Source organism: Brachyhypopomus gauderio, chromosome 17 (genome assembly GCF_052324685.1).
Source record: "Brachyhypopomus gauderio isolate BG-103 chromosome 17, BGAUD_0.2, whole genome shotgun sequence".
NCBI classification, from domain to species: Eukaryota; Metazoa; Chordata; class Actinopteri; order Gymnotiformes; family Hypopomidae; genus Brachyhypopomus; species Brachyhypopomus gauderio.
Window position 1 is genome coordinate 4163750 of NC_135227.1, and position 15861 is coordinate 4179610.

Here is a 15861-nt window from a genome sequence, read left to right on the forward strand (position 1 = left end):
GGGAGCAGTTGGGGTTAGGTGCCTTGCTCAAGGGCACCTCAGTCATGGCCTCAGGCCTGGGAATTGAACCCAGGACCCTCTGGTCACAAGATCAGTTCCCTATCACAGGACCATGACTTTGCTATGTGCTCTACCTCTTTCAGTGGCAAACACCACCTTTATGTTTGGTAGTTAGTAACCCTGTTAACAATGGGCATGTTAAGACAAGCACTGGACAATACCATACTGTATAGTGTATAGACTATGCCATGGACATAGTGCAGAGTAAAAAGAAAAGGTGTGTGTTTACATCATGTGAAGTGAGCAACTCATATGAAGTTATAGGCTACAACATTTTTTTAAATAGCTCACAATATTAAGTTGACTAATTTGATTTATATTTGAGTCTCGTCTATTCAAAGGATTTTCAGTGGCGATACTAGTCTAAGAGAATGAGAAGTCATAAATATCCAGTTCCTTTGCTTTTGATTGTATAATCATATAGCTAATAAGTTCAAAGTCCCAAATTGTATCTGAATCCAATACAAACCAAGTTTTGCTGAAATTTCTCTCTACAGTTTTAAATGGCCCCCTTGAGCATGCCATTTCATCGCTTTAGTTCAAAGACTGACAAAATTATGGTGAAGCACATCAACGAAATGAAAATTCATGCAAATTAGAGGTGAAGCACATCAATGAAATAAAAGGTAGTTAACAACTAACACAATCAATAATTGATGAACATTTAAACTTTGATTTTGTGGAAATATTTTCATATTGGTATTTCTCTTTTTTTTTATGTATTGATTCCTCTGAAAAAGACGGGTCATTTTGATGGCACAGATATCCAAACTATAGGATGAAAAAGACGATGTTAATTGAAACCCGCACCTTTGTTTGTTTGCTCTTAATGATAACAAAGAAGGAAAAGAAATCACCTGTGGAGTGATGACTATGGAGGTGAAGACCATCCATGGACAACCCAAGTATGTTGCACAGTACACAGTATACGAAATAGCTCAGTGTTGTAGAAAATAACAGGATTGTAGTTGAATGGACTACATCCATATATCTTCCTGAATATCTTTATTCAGGAAGCACACCTTCATTGAGTGTCAATAGAAGCTGTTAAAATTTTTTGTCTAAACAAGTGGTCATTTTATGTACCATTAATATCAATTTGACCATTTGGATTCAATACTTAATACCATTTGCTTACATAATATTCTAAAATGCAGGCAGAATTTGGTTGGATAGGCTGAAATATATACCTATGAATTAGGATTTTTTTCTCATTTGAACAAGTGATCAATCTATTTACATGTTATGCAGCATTTATATCAAATTTATAGTTTAGTTTCCTATTCTAAAGTGTTGTACATATGCAATGTGTTTTTCAGATGACCAGCATGACGGTTGATGAATAATTTGCATCCTTCCCTCCTTCCAAAGAACCAGAACGATGATTGCGCTCACCCAATCAACACTTATGAACAGGTAAAATTGTGTTTGCCACTTCAAGTTTAACTCTGCAGTCTTTCTTTGTCATATTTTTGTGTTTCAGGTTCTTTAAAAGGATGAAGGAAGACTTTTGTGGTGGCAATTTAGTATAAATCATTACACCAAACATTTGAATGTAATGCATCTTCAAGTGTGGCAGTAGAGGGATGTTTAGGGCAAAATTTAACCTTCACAGTGATTTCTTTCTTGGTTAATTATCACTCTTTTCTGGACACTGACGGCGTCCCCACAACACACGTTCTACACTGCAGTAGAACGTGTAAATCTCTGTGGAAACTGTGTTGAAAAATTGGGCAAAACGAGTCCCCACAAGGAACTGTAATACCTTGTGTGAAATGTCCCCACAAAGCCTGATGTATTCAAGATGTGTGAATGCAGGCAGAATTTGGTTGGACAGGCTGAAATTTACTATGAATTAGGATTTTTTCTCATTTGAACAAGTGATCAATCTATTTAGATGTTATGCAGCATTTATATCAATTTTATAGTTTAGTTTCTATTCTAAAGTGTTGTACATGTGCAATGTGTTTTTCAGATGACCAGCATCACGGTTCATGATGAATAATTTGCATCCTTCCCTCCTTCCAAAGAACCAGAACGATGATTGCACTCACCCAATAACACTTATGAACAGGTAAAATTGTGTTTGCCACTTCAAGTTTAACTCTGCAGTCTTTCTTTGTCATATTTTTGTGTTTCAGGTTCTTTAAAAGGATGAAGGAAGACTTTTGTGGTGATAATTTAGTATAAATCATTACACCAAACATTTGAATGTAATGCATCTTCAAGTGTGGCAGTAGAGGGATGTTTAGGGCAGAATTTAACCTTCACAGGGATTTTTTTCTTGGTTAATTATCACTCTTTTCTAGACACTGACGGCGTCCCCACAACACACGTTCTACACTGCAGTAGAAAGTGTAAATCTCTGTGGAAACTGTGTTGAAAAATTGGGCAAAACGAGTCCCCACAAGGAACTGTAATACCTTGTGTGAAATGTCCCCACAAAGCCTGATGTATTCAAGATGTGTGAATGCAGGCAGAATTTGGTTGGACAGGCTGAAATTTACTATGAATTAGGATTTTTTCTCATTTGAACAAGTGATCAATCTATTTACGTGTTATGCAGCATTTATATCAAATTTATAGTTTAGTTTCATATTCTAAAGTGTTGTACATATGCAATCTGTTTTTCAGATGACCAGCATCACGGTTGATGATGAATAATTTGCATCCTTCCCTCCTTCCAAAGAACCAAAACGATGATTGCGCTCACCCAATCAACACTTATGAACAGGTAAAATTGTGTTTGCCACTTCAAGTTTAACTCTGCAGTCTTTCTTTGTCATATTTTTGTGTTTCAGGTTCTTTAAAAGGATGAAGGAAGACTTTTGTGGTGGTAATTTAGTATAAATCATTACACCAAACATTTGAATGTAATGCATCTTCAAGTGTGGCAGTAGAGGGATGTTTAGGGCAGAATTTAACGTTCACAGGGATTTCTTTCTTGGTTAATTATCACTCTTTTCTAGACACTGACGGCGTCCCCACAACACACGTTCTACACTGCAGTAGAAAGTGTAAATCTCTGTGGAAACTGTGTTGAAAAATTGGGCAAAACGAGTCCCCACAAGGAACTGTAATACCTTGTGTGAAATGTCCCCACAAAGCCTGATGTATTCAAGATGTGTGAATGCAGGCAGAATTTGGTTGGACAGGCTGAAATTTACTATGAATTAGGATTTTTTCTCATTTGAACAAGTGATCAATCTATTTAGATGTTATGCAGCATTTATATCAATTTTATAGTTTAGTTTCTATTCTAAAGTGTTGTACATGTGCAATGTGTTTTTCAGATGACCAGCATCACGGTTCATGATGAATAATTTGCATCCTTCCCTCCTTCCAAAGAACCAGAACGATGATTGCACTCACCCAATAACACTTATGAACAGGTAAAATTGTGTTTGCCACTTCAAGTTTAACTCTGCAGTCTTTCTTTGTCATATTTTTGTGTTTCAGGTTCTTTAAAAGGATGAAGGAAGACTTTTGTGGTGGTAATTTAGTATAAATCATTACACCAAACATTTGAATGTAATGCATCTTCAAGTGTGGCAGTAGAGGGATGTTTAGGGCAGAATTTAACCTTCACAGGGATTTCTTTCTTGGTTAATTATCACTCTTTTCTAGACACTGACGGCGTCCCCACAACACACGTTCTACACTGCAGTAGAAAGTGTAAATCTCTGTGGAAACTGTGTTGAAAAATTGGGCAAAATGAGTCCCTACAAGGAACTGTAATACCTTGTGTGAAATGTCCCCACAAAGCCTGATGTATTCAAGATGTGTGAATGCAGGCAGAATTTGGTTGGACAGGCTGAAATTTACTATGAATTAGGATTTTTTCTCATTTGAACAAGTGATCAATCTATTTACGTGTTATGCAGCATTTATATCAATTTTATAGTTTAGTTTCTATTCTAAAGTGTTGTACATGTGCAATATGTTTTTCAGATGACCAGCATCACGGTTCATGATGAATAATTTGCATCCTTCCCTCCTTCCAAAGAACCAGAACGATGATTGCGCTCACCCAATCAACACTTATGAACAGGTAAAATTGTGTTTGCCACTTCAAGTTTAACTCTGCAGTCTTTCTTTGTCATATTTTTGTGTTTCAGGTTCTTTAAAAGGATGAAGGAAGACTTTTATGGTGGTAATTTAGTATAAATCATTACACCAAACATTTGAATGTAATGCATCTTCAAGTGTGGCAGTAGAGGGATGTTTAGGGCAGAATTTAACCTTCACAGTGATTTCTTTCTTGGTTAATTATCACTCTTTTCTAGACACTGACGGCGTCCCCACAACACACGTTCTACACTGCAGTAGAAAGTGTAAATCTCTGTGGAAACTGTGTTGAAAAATTGGGCAAAACAAGTCCCCACAAGGAACTGTAATACTTTGTGTGAAATGTCCCCACAAAGCCTGATGTATTCAAGATGTGTGAATGCAGGCAGAATTTGGTTGGGCAGGCTGAAATATATTATGAATTAGAATTTTGTTCTCATCTGAACAAGTGATTGGTGTATTTGCATATATTTAGGGCAGAATGTTTTTTCACAGGGATTTTTTTCTTGGTTAATTATCACTCTTTTCTGGACACTCACGATGTCCCCACAGCACACTTTCTACACTGAAGTGTGTAGAAACATTGGGCAAAACGGGTCCCCACTAGGAACTATAATACTGTGTGTGAATTGTTCCCACCAAACCTCATGTATTCAAGATGTGTGAGCACAGGTAGTATTTGGTTGGGCAGGCAATCTTTTTTTCTTTAAGATTTCATAAAATCCCCTTTCATTAACTGAGTAGAATCTGTGTGCTGGGAAAAATTACATTTTGAAGAGGTAGAGGAATATTTTTCAGTCTACTTACATGCTGTGCACCATATGCATCAGAGTAACATTCTGAAGAATTGTACGAAAAAAAATTTAGACTTAACTGGCTCACACAAGGAACTGTAATATTGTGTTTTATCATGAACATGAAGTGTTTAAGTCTTTTTTCAAAAGTCTGTTCAGCTGTTTTTGTTTAATTTCATGTGAAACATTCAATACCATGTTTCTATTGCTTTTATTTATAGATTGCAACAGAGTTTCAAAATGACAATGAGATTTTTATTCCAAGATTAAGAAGAAAGAAAAGTATCATGGTACGTTGCGATTACGTGGGAAACAAACTTAGTTAAATTATTTTTTGTCAATTATTCATTGGATTATGTTCTTTAAATGACAAGAGCCTCTAAATGACGTATGGTCTCTAAATGACAAGAGAACAGTACTTGTCAGGTCTGACTACAATGTAAAATCTAAAACTATTCAGTTCATAATAATGTAGTAACAATAATGAATGATGAATAATGAATAATAATGAACATAATAATGTGAAATGTTGTGCTTTCAGACTTGTTCAATATACTGATCAGTTTTTACATCTCTGCAATTTACTTTATTATAAGCATATTACATATTCCTTTTTTAGATGGAAGATGTGGATCTCGGAAGACTGGTGAATCATTTGACACTTCATCAGAGAGTGCAGAAGATTATATTGCAGATACCACTTCTGAAAATGACAGTGAAACCAGCACTGTACTCAGACCAAGGACAAAACATCAGTCTGTTAATATGCTAGATCAGAGGTCACCAACAGGCGGACCGCGGTCCGGATCCGGACCCGAACGCAGTCCTGTCCGGACCCAATCTCATTCCTGATTAACTGGATACGGACCCAAATGCCATCCCATCCGGACCCAGAATAAATTGTTAAAAATATTTCTTAATTTTGACGGGAGAATTAATTTTAAACCGGAGCATTTATTTCAGCTCTATTGAAAAAAACACTCCGTCACGAGTGTTACGTTCGCCAAACCCCCCACACAACAACTTACGTTCGCCACCCCCCATCCCGTCCCCCGGACCGCTGGTCAGAGCTATCTGCCAAATTTGGCCCGCGGAACAATATAGTTGATTACCCCTGTGCTAGATGTTTCTGCCTCAATGAGATTTCCTGTCTGTGACACCACAACTTCAGACAATATGACCTTTGACAGTCACAGCATCATTACATCTAATGTCAATGGAACAGAAGAACAAGTCAGTCAACATAAATTACACCATAGTCATCTCTTCTTCTGCTGTTGATGGTATGTATGGATTTACATGTACTTTTGAAGTACTACATCTTTTGTACTATTTTAACTTTCTTGCTTTCAGTGAAGTCCCAGCGTGTAAAAGAGTTTCAGCACTATGTAGTTTGTTAGATAAATAGCTACCTAATGTCTGTATGGGAGACAGTTTGTGGGATCATTTCTTGTCATTACATTGTGTGTACATAGAATGTGCATATCATTAGGGGCATACATATTTATTGACTGGAAGGTACAATGTCAATAACAAAATAACACACACACATCTAGCGACACGTAGACTCAAACAACGACGAGCACAGGACACTGCGCGAACGCACATTAAATAGACAAACCACATACACCTCACGTGATGACGAGACGAGCCACAGGTGAGACAGATGAACACTAGACGTAACCGCACCCACGGAGATCCACAGACGCAGACGAGTAGACGCAGACAACATAAACACACGCCCAAAAGGGAGGGGTCGGGGACCGTAACGTGACAGACTCCCCCACCAAGGGCACTACCCGTCCCGGGGTGCCAACAGGACTAAATGCCTCGAACCCACGTCGATGGGCGGATCTGAAGCGCTCAGTCCTGCGTCTGGGAGATGACCACCCTCGGTGTAGAGTCCGCCACGAACAGCCTAGAACACCCTCCCTGGGAAGACCAGGGAAAACACGTTAGACAGACACACTGGGACATTCACGAACACACAAACAGGAACATTCACACACAGAGGCACGAGAGGGAAAAGGGGATTCGGTAAACACACGGGGATAAACACGAACACAAGGACAGACAGACATGTAAACAGAGCCAGGCTTCGCACCTGGAGGAGAGCTGCCAGTGGGGAGAACCCAGGAGCTGCAGGCGCTGCGGTGGGCGGTCTTCTCCCCACCCTCGCTGCAAACCCTCCACTGGGTGCGGTGTGGCTGGCGGATACTCCTGCAGCCCTCTCTGTGAGCACGCTACTGGCTTCTTTGGGAGCCCTTGGGGGGCATGCCGCATGGTAGTTCAGCCGACCCTCTCTCTCTCTCTCTCTCTCTCTCTCTCTCTCTCTCTCTCGTGAACCACTCCAGGGCATCTCCCCTTCTCCTGGTGACCGCCCTCCGGACCTGGCAGTGGGGACGTTGTCCTCGATCTCCATCTCCCCCTCACTGCCAAGGCACCAGCTCATGGGCTCTACCGGGCTCTCACCCCGGGAGTAGTCCATAGCGCTTGCCTCAAAGTATTCAGGGGAAACGCCCACCTCAGGACTGTTCCTCCCCTTCACGGTCCCGGCGGAGTGCTCCGAGGGGGGCGGACTCTCTTCCTCCTCCATGTATAGCTCACTGTCCATGCACTCTGAGCCACCCGAGCACACGGAAAGAGGATGGTCCTCCTCCTCTTCTTCCTCCTCACCGTAATCTACGGTGGGGGCGGAGCACACGAAGGGGGGATAGTCCTCGCCTTCTTCCTCCTCCTCGCCTTCCGATTCCTCGTCCTCGAGCTCACTCTCCGGGGTCTTAGTGGTAGAGCAGAGCTCGGCGACACCCAACCTCAGTGGCGAGAGGTCTCGGGAAGGAGAGGGGTGTCGCTCCCTCCACATCCGTTCTGCGGCTTCGCGATAATAGTCCGCCATCTCCACGGTGGAGGTCTCCTGAGCCTGATGCAGCATGAGCGCACATACAGGGTCCTGCTGCATCATCTCGGGAGTCACCGTGGCCTTGCGATGCTGGGCAGGGGAAGAGGCGTGGTGGTGCCTGCTGGGCCTCTTCCCCTTCTTGGCCCTGGTGGCATAGGCTGGCATCTTCGGCTCGTTGTTCTGTGACGTTGGGTGCACAGGCAAGGACGAGGCACGGAGTCCTATTTCCTTTTGCACGAACGTTACGTTTATTCACAAAAAGTGCAGACAGCGCACGTATACCACACACATCTAGCGACACGTAGACTCAAACAACAATGAGCACAGGACACTGCGCGAACGCACAATAAATAGACAAACCACATACACCCCACGTGATGACGAGATGAGCCACAGGTGAGACGGATGATCACAAGACGTAACCACACCCACGGAGATCCACAGATGCAGACGAGTAGACGCAGACAACATAAACACACGCCCAAAAGGGAGGGGTCGAGGACCATAACGTGACAAATATACATAAATTCAACAGTTCAGTAATATATAGATCTTATGTACAGTAAACTTTTTCCTCATTCTATTTTTACAAATGTTACAAGTTAATGCACTGATTAATTCCAGTGATGCACCAATTGTGTATTCAGCATTACAGTACATATGAAATGTCTTTGTAAAAAATATTTGTATAGAATCATTTGCAGTAGAGACACTGCCTCCTCCTGAGAGAAATGAAAGGCAGATGCCAGTATCCCATTCATACTTTTTTCCTCAACAAGTTGCAAATCTCTCAATTGCTCTGCTCATTAAACCAACCATTAAATCACAATAACCATGTGAGCTCTTAAACCAGACATTTTCTTAGCAGTGTATGATGTAATGGTCATAAATCTTGGGTTTTTTCTAGGAAAAGCCCATATGCTACTGTATATGGAGATGGGCGTAATATATATCATACATATACATATCCCAGTGTGTGAAGGGGGGATACCCATAACCAATGAAGCTTAAAGGATGGACCCTAAGAAGCCAATAAGGCTTATGGGAGGTCCTATGTTTTCCAAAAAAGGTGGCATCACATTTAAGGACAATGGTAAACCCAATAGGTTATATAATGGAAACTCTCAGAAAAGGTGTAGACTAAAAACAAAGTGATATGATTGGTCACTTTCACTTTTTGGATGAGGATAAAAGGGACTACAAAGAGGAGCAAGCCAGTTGTTCTTGAGGCAACTCCTTTGTTGGTACCCTGTGTGGTTGCAATAAAGTATTTCTTATTTTCTCTTTTTCACTTTCCTGTGTCCAAGTGTTGTTTCTTCACAGGCCTGACAAAATGTGTTTTTTGCCATGACATTTCTCTTTTTTAGATGTTTCCATCAGTCCCAGGTTTGAGTGTTTTGTTACAAAACTGGCAAAAAAGTGGCAAAAACACAAATGAGGTGCTTATGAGGTTTAAAAAAAATGTTTAACAGCAAATTGTTATTATTATATTGTTTAGTAGCAAATTATGAATATACTAATATAAGATGGAAATTCCAGCACACTCTTCCTAATCATTTCAGTTTCAAATCTGTTTTTCTGACCACTTTAGGGCAAAGCTGTCTAGAAGAAAACACCCTGGCAGCAACAGGCAGTGGAAGGCAGTGGAAAGCCACATGAATCGGTTAATCAAATCTTGTATTGTACCAGCAAAGAGTGACTGTGAGAAATGTTTGAGAGCAGAACCAGAAGCTCTAAAGAACCGGAACAGGCAGAATTGTTAATTTTATGTGTATAATCATATTATAGTCTACAAAAGAAAATTACAATTTAAGTAGTGTGAAGTGTGAAATGGTATGAAGTTTTTATTTTATTTTGACATGTCCCATCAAAAGATTAGCATTTTTCATAAAGGTTATTTTCATTTGAACAGTTTCAGTTTTGCCAATAACAAAAAAAAGGAAACATGTGACTTTTTTTTTGAGTAAAACTTTTTTTAGTTAAACTTGATGTGAGTTTCTTTTTTTATTTGATTTGTTGAATTTATTTATGAAGTTGAACTAAAACTGCAATTTAAATTGTAAGTGTAATGTCATGGTGTTAAATTAGTAGTTTTATTATAGTAGTGTTTAACTGCTAGGTGGCTGACTGATTAGAGGTGTGCATTTGCACATTAACTAAAAACCTAATCTAAAAGCCCTATCCGGACGGGATTAGTTTTTCAGGGGGACGTCTGTGAAAAATATTTCACCCTTGTACTCAGTGATAAAACTCTTGCATCCGGACAGCAATTGAAAAAACAGGAGGACCCGCGAGTTTTTGGCTTTCTCGGTCACATGACATCGCCTTGTCACGTGATAGCATGTTTAATAATGTCACACTGCCAACTCTGATGATTCCTTTTTAACTTTTAACTTTACTACTGTTCAGTTCAGCATTTAAGATCTCCGTTTAAGTTAAGCTATTTTGTTAAACCAATACAGAAAACACATTATAAAAAATCGCTAATGAATGTAAATAGCTAAATAAATCCGTTAAATAAAATAAAATAAATCCATTAAAAAATCCAGTAAATCCATTTTCGCTCGCCGCTGTCTTTACGTGGATCTCCGTGAAAACGCGCGCCCAACGTGTAACTACGGTGCGTGGCAGTGGACATATAGCTGTTTTATTAAACGCGAGGTGATGTCTGCATGTATAAACTCAGACATGTGGATCCGGACGGGACTAAAATTACCAGACGACCACGGAGTACAGCGAAAAACAGTAGGTAATTCCGCCTGTAATTTTCTCTGAGGACGTCTGAGAAAAACACGGACATGCTCGTTCCGGACGGGATTAAAATCACAGAGGACCCCCCGTAAAAGAGAAAATTACCCCAGGACCCCCTGAGAAACTAATCCCGTCCGGATAGGGCTTAAGCTAAATTTAAAAAACTGAGTTATTAATGATGTACTACTACAGTATCTAATTCTTGGTATAAATATGTCATTAGTAATGATCCTATTGTTGCAAGGTCCCCACTAATCAAATAGGAAGTGTGTAAATTATGCAAAAAATATGTAAATTAGGTCCCCGTGAGCCACGTCAAATTGTTTTTTCACAAGTCCCCATATGACACGGTCCAACCATTACATCGTCAAATCTGAAGTTTCAAGCCGTGTATACGCTTAACAACCACTAGTTGGTGTACTTGATTTTTTTCAAACCTCTACAACCTTTAGAAAGGGTGGTCCCCACAAGTGATGACCAGAAAGTTGGTCCCCATCCAACATAAAAACCAGTATGTGTGTGTGTGTGTGTGTGTGTATGTGTGTGTTCATCCGTCGCACCTGTTGTCTCGTTATCGTCATGTGTTACACTTATTTAACTTATTCTTGTTATGTGTAAGTATATAATGTGCACTGATGCTGCGCCCGATGCTCGTCTTTTGTCTGAGTTTATTCCCTGTCGTTAGTACATTTATGTTAATTGTCAAAGTGCTAAACAGCGCTAGTAATAAACGTTATTCGTGTTAAACGTTAAACGTTATGCCTCGTTCAGGGCATCTTCTTCAAACCCCCTCGTTACAACTGGATTTAAGGACAGAGCTACTGGTTCTCATGCAGTCATCTTTATCAATAATAACTGCTGTGCTAATTTACTGGGAGATGATTTTACAAAATGTTTGTTAAATCTCTTCGATTTGGCCAGGACTAATTAAGGAAAATAACCATAAATAAAACAGATGTGATTCTTGGATTTGTTCATAAGTCATTATCAGAGTAATGTGGTTAACGCTGTGCTTATTTTATTAGTGAAGATATTACTTTCCCCGCTACCTTTACAATTACAATAACAAGGTGAAAGGAGAATGAGTATTCCATCCTTTGAAAAGAAGCCAATTCTATTTTCATACAAATTAAGGTGGAATGTAAATTATGTGCATTCAATTCTAAGTCATCATCACTGGGTGTCCGGCAGAACCTCTTCATTAATCCCAAGCACATGTCTTCTGTTAAGACCGGCAGTGCTAATACATTTAGACTTGTCTATGATATGCCCAGGGCTGTGTTGTGCTGCATAAACGCACGCGGCTTAAAGCGGTGGACGTTAGAACGTTAGATCTGCACGCGAGCAACAAGAGTTCTGGCGCCGCTGCAATCTCCACGAATCAGCTATGCAGATATTCCCGCTCTTTCCCCTCGGGCACGCTTGCATGTGTGGGGGTGTGCACAAATGTGTATGTGCATGGGGAATCATTAGGGGGATGTTGGATGGGGGGGAGGGGTGGCATATACTTAAGAAATGTATTTCACAATCAAAAAATGGAAACAACAAACTCCCATGCTATCCGAACACATTGTGGCTAAGCAGGAATCGTAGCGTCGACATAATTACTCATGAGGGCAGCGAATCGGAGAGCAGGAGTTTTGCTCTGAGTAAGGGGCAGTTCTCGTACATGCTGCACTGATGAGAAAGCTGAAGGAAGCCATTGCCCTTCACAGGAAAGAGAACCTAGCCCAGCAGGCAGAAATTAGACAGGTTCAACACTATTAGCACCTCTCTCACAAGTTTTTTAGAAAAAAAGCCACCGCCCAACCCTACCAGGTCGCGATACGAGTCCGTATTCTTTCTGTGCCGGATTCTAAATGCGGCCACTGAATTCAGTCATCACCATCGCAGCCCCTTTAGGGTCAGCCATTTTCACAAGCCCACACACTGACCTGAACATTTATACCACGTTGCTTTCAAACCCACGGAAGGGCCGTTCAGGGGGGCTGAGAGCGTCATCGAGCGTCGGAGCAACTCGAGAGCGGAGCGTCCATTTGACTCATGCCCATCCAGCGTTTTGTATGACGGCCAAATGTGGGCTGAGGGTATTGTTAACGAACAAGTGTGTGCTGCAAGCTGCAGAAGAGTGTCTCTCTGCTCTAGCTGGGCCCGGTAGCTGGGCCCGGTAGCTGGGCCCGGTAGCTGGGCCCGGGCCCTCTCGTATCATTGTGTATCATATAGCAAATTAAAACTCTCACATGGATGGTAATGGAGACAGCGCAAATGGAAACCCCTTCATCCCGTTGGCAGGAGTGTGGATTTGTTATAGGCTGGATGCAATTATATGAAATATTATAAGTGGGATTTCTTCGTGTGTGATTACTGAAAGCGCACTAAAGGATTATTGGCATTATTTACAGAACATATAGGGCAGAAATATTTAGGGCATTTATTTCTATTTTTATTATATTATTATATTTTATTATTTATTGTATCATATTACTATATAGGTAAACCAGGGTGACCAAATCTGAGATAGTGAAAAAGAGTTGGGGGTAGGGGGGTGTTTTGGTTGTATTTGGGTGCAAAAATTGCCCAAAAGATGCTGGTGTAGGGTTTTCTGAATAATTGAAAATCTTGTTGTTAGAGCTTGTTGTTAGTGTTGATAAGGGCTCAGCGTAAGTACAGCGTTTAGTCATTCTAGTGTTAAGCTGCATAGTAACATTAATATGACCTCAGTCGAGTATCTGTTGAGCAATTCTGTTGAGCAAGTGTACGCTTGGTGGCTGTAAAAGAAATTTATAAGACCATCATTTTATAACATCTTGCATTGTCTGAAGTGCTTTTAATTTCTCCTATACTGAACTTCACACTGAAAACAAGCTGACAAAGTCACCTCCTTACATCTATTTCAATCAATGCTACTAAAGTGCACAGCCCCAAAACATTTAACAGTTTTTTTGTTATTTTGGTATTTTATGTTTTTTTATCATTTAGAATTTGGTGTGAAAAAGAGACAAAAGAGACAATGTAAAAACTTTTAACTTTTGTCTCAAAAGGTTGTGGCAGGCTAATGCGTGTGAAGCTGGACACCGCAGAGGGTGTTTGTGGTTTTGTTGTTCTATCACACCAGCGTTACCCCTCACTTTTGACACAGAAGTCTAGTCTAGTTTTCAGACAAGACTCCTTTCATTATGCGCCTGAGCGCAGAGGCGTTTAGCTCAGAACTGGCTAAACACCTCAGCCCCATTTTGAGTCAAACATTTTTCGCTAATAGCGCTGCTAATTAGAGCGAACATCTCGGGCACGAATATGGGGCTGTGGAAAGATTTCTGTGCTGTCACTCGATTAATGACTATGCTGCACAGAACAAATCAGGCCCTACTTCACTGAAGTCCGTGGAGAGAACACTCCAAATGAGGGTGGGGAGTCAAAGTGAGATGTGTGAGCGTGAGTACACACTGTTGGTGCACCAGAGAGACAGTGGATAATGATACTTTAACACGGAGTTTAGAGAAACCATCTGTTCACATGGATTGTAAAATACCAACTAGAATAGGGAGATATGGCTGAGCTTATTTTATTAGAGAGATGACAGGAGGTGGATGGTGTCGGTGGAAGCAAACGGGGTGGGGGGGGGGGGTGTACTGGTATTACATGTTCATTTAATTTCTTCCTGAAATTTATTGCACTGAATTCGAACTTTGACTTTTGATTTGCAAGCGTTGTCAGTTTATCAGATAAAAGAGGCTATGTCCACCGACAGATCCAAACGAGGCATCGCTTCCTCCACGGCTCGTTGGGAGACAGGCGGTTATTGGAGGAGGCCCTCTGAGCACTCCTTGCTCGGGCTACACGGATCGGTGGCGTTCCTTTCTCTGTTTGTTTTTACACTTAGAAGAAATGGGCCTATTCCATGTGTTTCTACGGTGACCCATGAGATGATGTGTTAGGGCAGAAATCGTTTTCTCCAGACTTCCTTCTACACTTTGTTGGAGAAGCTGAATGTTTTACTGTCTCTAGTGAGCAATTTCTTTTTAATGAGCCCAAACTGATGCACGAGTGTTCTCTGTAGTTCCTGCACCTTTTATCTGACATACTGGACTCTTTCAATGTCTGAGATGTGTTGAAATGCCTTTTCTTTTAAGTTATCACATCTACGAAGACAGAAAGAACAAGAATAAGGTAAGGAATAAGAAGAAATTTAGGAGTTGCATACTGTGATGTGGATGTTATACACTAGGCTTAACATCTATTATACCTTTACACTGCATGTCACATATTTTAATAATAATAAATAAACTCTTGCAGACATTATTGCATCTTCATTACCCATATTGGCATTCATAACAATTTCCAAAAGATAATTTTCAGTAGTCCCTATCACAGGTATACCACTTTATTTTGTCATTTGACATACTTTGACACAGAGGTCAGGTTCGAGGACAACACACATCACAGTCAGATGAATTTCAGTCTCTCTAAGGTTAGAGTGTAATCACCGAGCTCAGGGTCGTGCTATCCCTGTCCCGCTCTCGAACCGCGATGCTCGGTCAGACTTCGCCACGCATCGCTTGGCATAGGTCCAATCAGAAGACGCCAGGAGCCCTGCTCAGAGCGTTATGCCTCTCTGTGACTGCGCACCTACGAGTGCTTTGCTCTGCTAAATAAACCAACATTGCATTAGGAGTTTCACGGGAAGGGGCTTCTTGCTGGTTGATGTAAACTGATTCCAAGGGCAGTGGGAATAGTCTAGTAAGCAGAAGAAGTGTACATACAAGTCCTGGGTGCCACACGTCAATATGACTCTTGCAAGATTCACACCCCCAAGGAAAACGTTACATGGTGTATCACAGCTATCTGCAACAGAGAGTGCCATGCTTTTGTCCTTGAGCACCGATCCGACAGATGATCAGGAACGAGGTCTGATCGTCTGGTCCTCGGGGTGAGAACAGTCTAAGAGAGAAGCTGCACCAATAGGTATTTTTTGTAATTGAAATAAGTGGATGAAAAATTCAGAATCGCACTTAATTAATTTGCAATAGTAATAAAAATTAATTAAATAAATTGGGAAGCTGTAGCTCTCCAAACACTGTTGCTGTTGCTTACGTAAGAGTTTGGATATTGTAGCACCAAGCAACAAAGCGTCTGGTTGCTGTTAAGGACTGGGACAGAAAGCACGTGTGAACATCAGATCACATAACGCCGCACAACGTCCTCGGGATTGTTACCGGGATACCAATCGGCAGTCAGAACCAATCACGTGCTTGTAATCGGTAGAACGAGAACAAAGCCAAAGTTTGTGAT

The 15861-nt window shown here is 40.9% G+C and overlaps 2 long non-coding RNA genes across 2 annotated transcripts; both read left to right on the forward strand.

The window, feature by feature from the left end:
* Positions 1–384: 384 nt before the first annotated feature.
* LOC143481212 (uncharacterized) lies at positions 385–2134 on the forward strand. Its single transcript, XR_013121982.1, has 4 exons — positions 385–686; positions 801–965; positions 1380–1476; positions 2036–2134. It is a non-coding gene; the product is annotated as an uncharacterized LOC143481212 (long non-coding RNA).
* A 1874-nt stretch (positions 2135–4008) lies between these two features.
* LOC143481205 (uncharacterized) lies at positions 4009–9754 on the forward strand. Its single transcript, XR_013121977.1, has 4 exons — positions 4009–4111; positions 5144–5212; positions 5542–6205; positions 9413–9754. It is a non-coding gene; the product is annotated as an uncharacterized LOC143481205 (long non-coding RNA).
* Positions 9755–15861: the final 6107 nt, after the last annotated feature.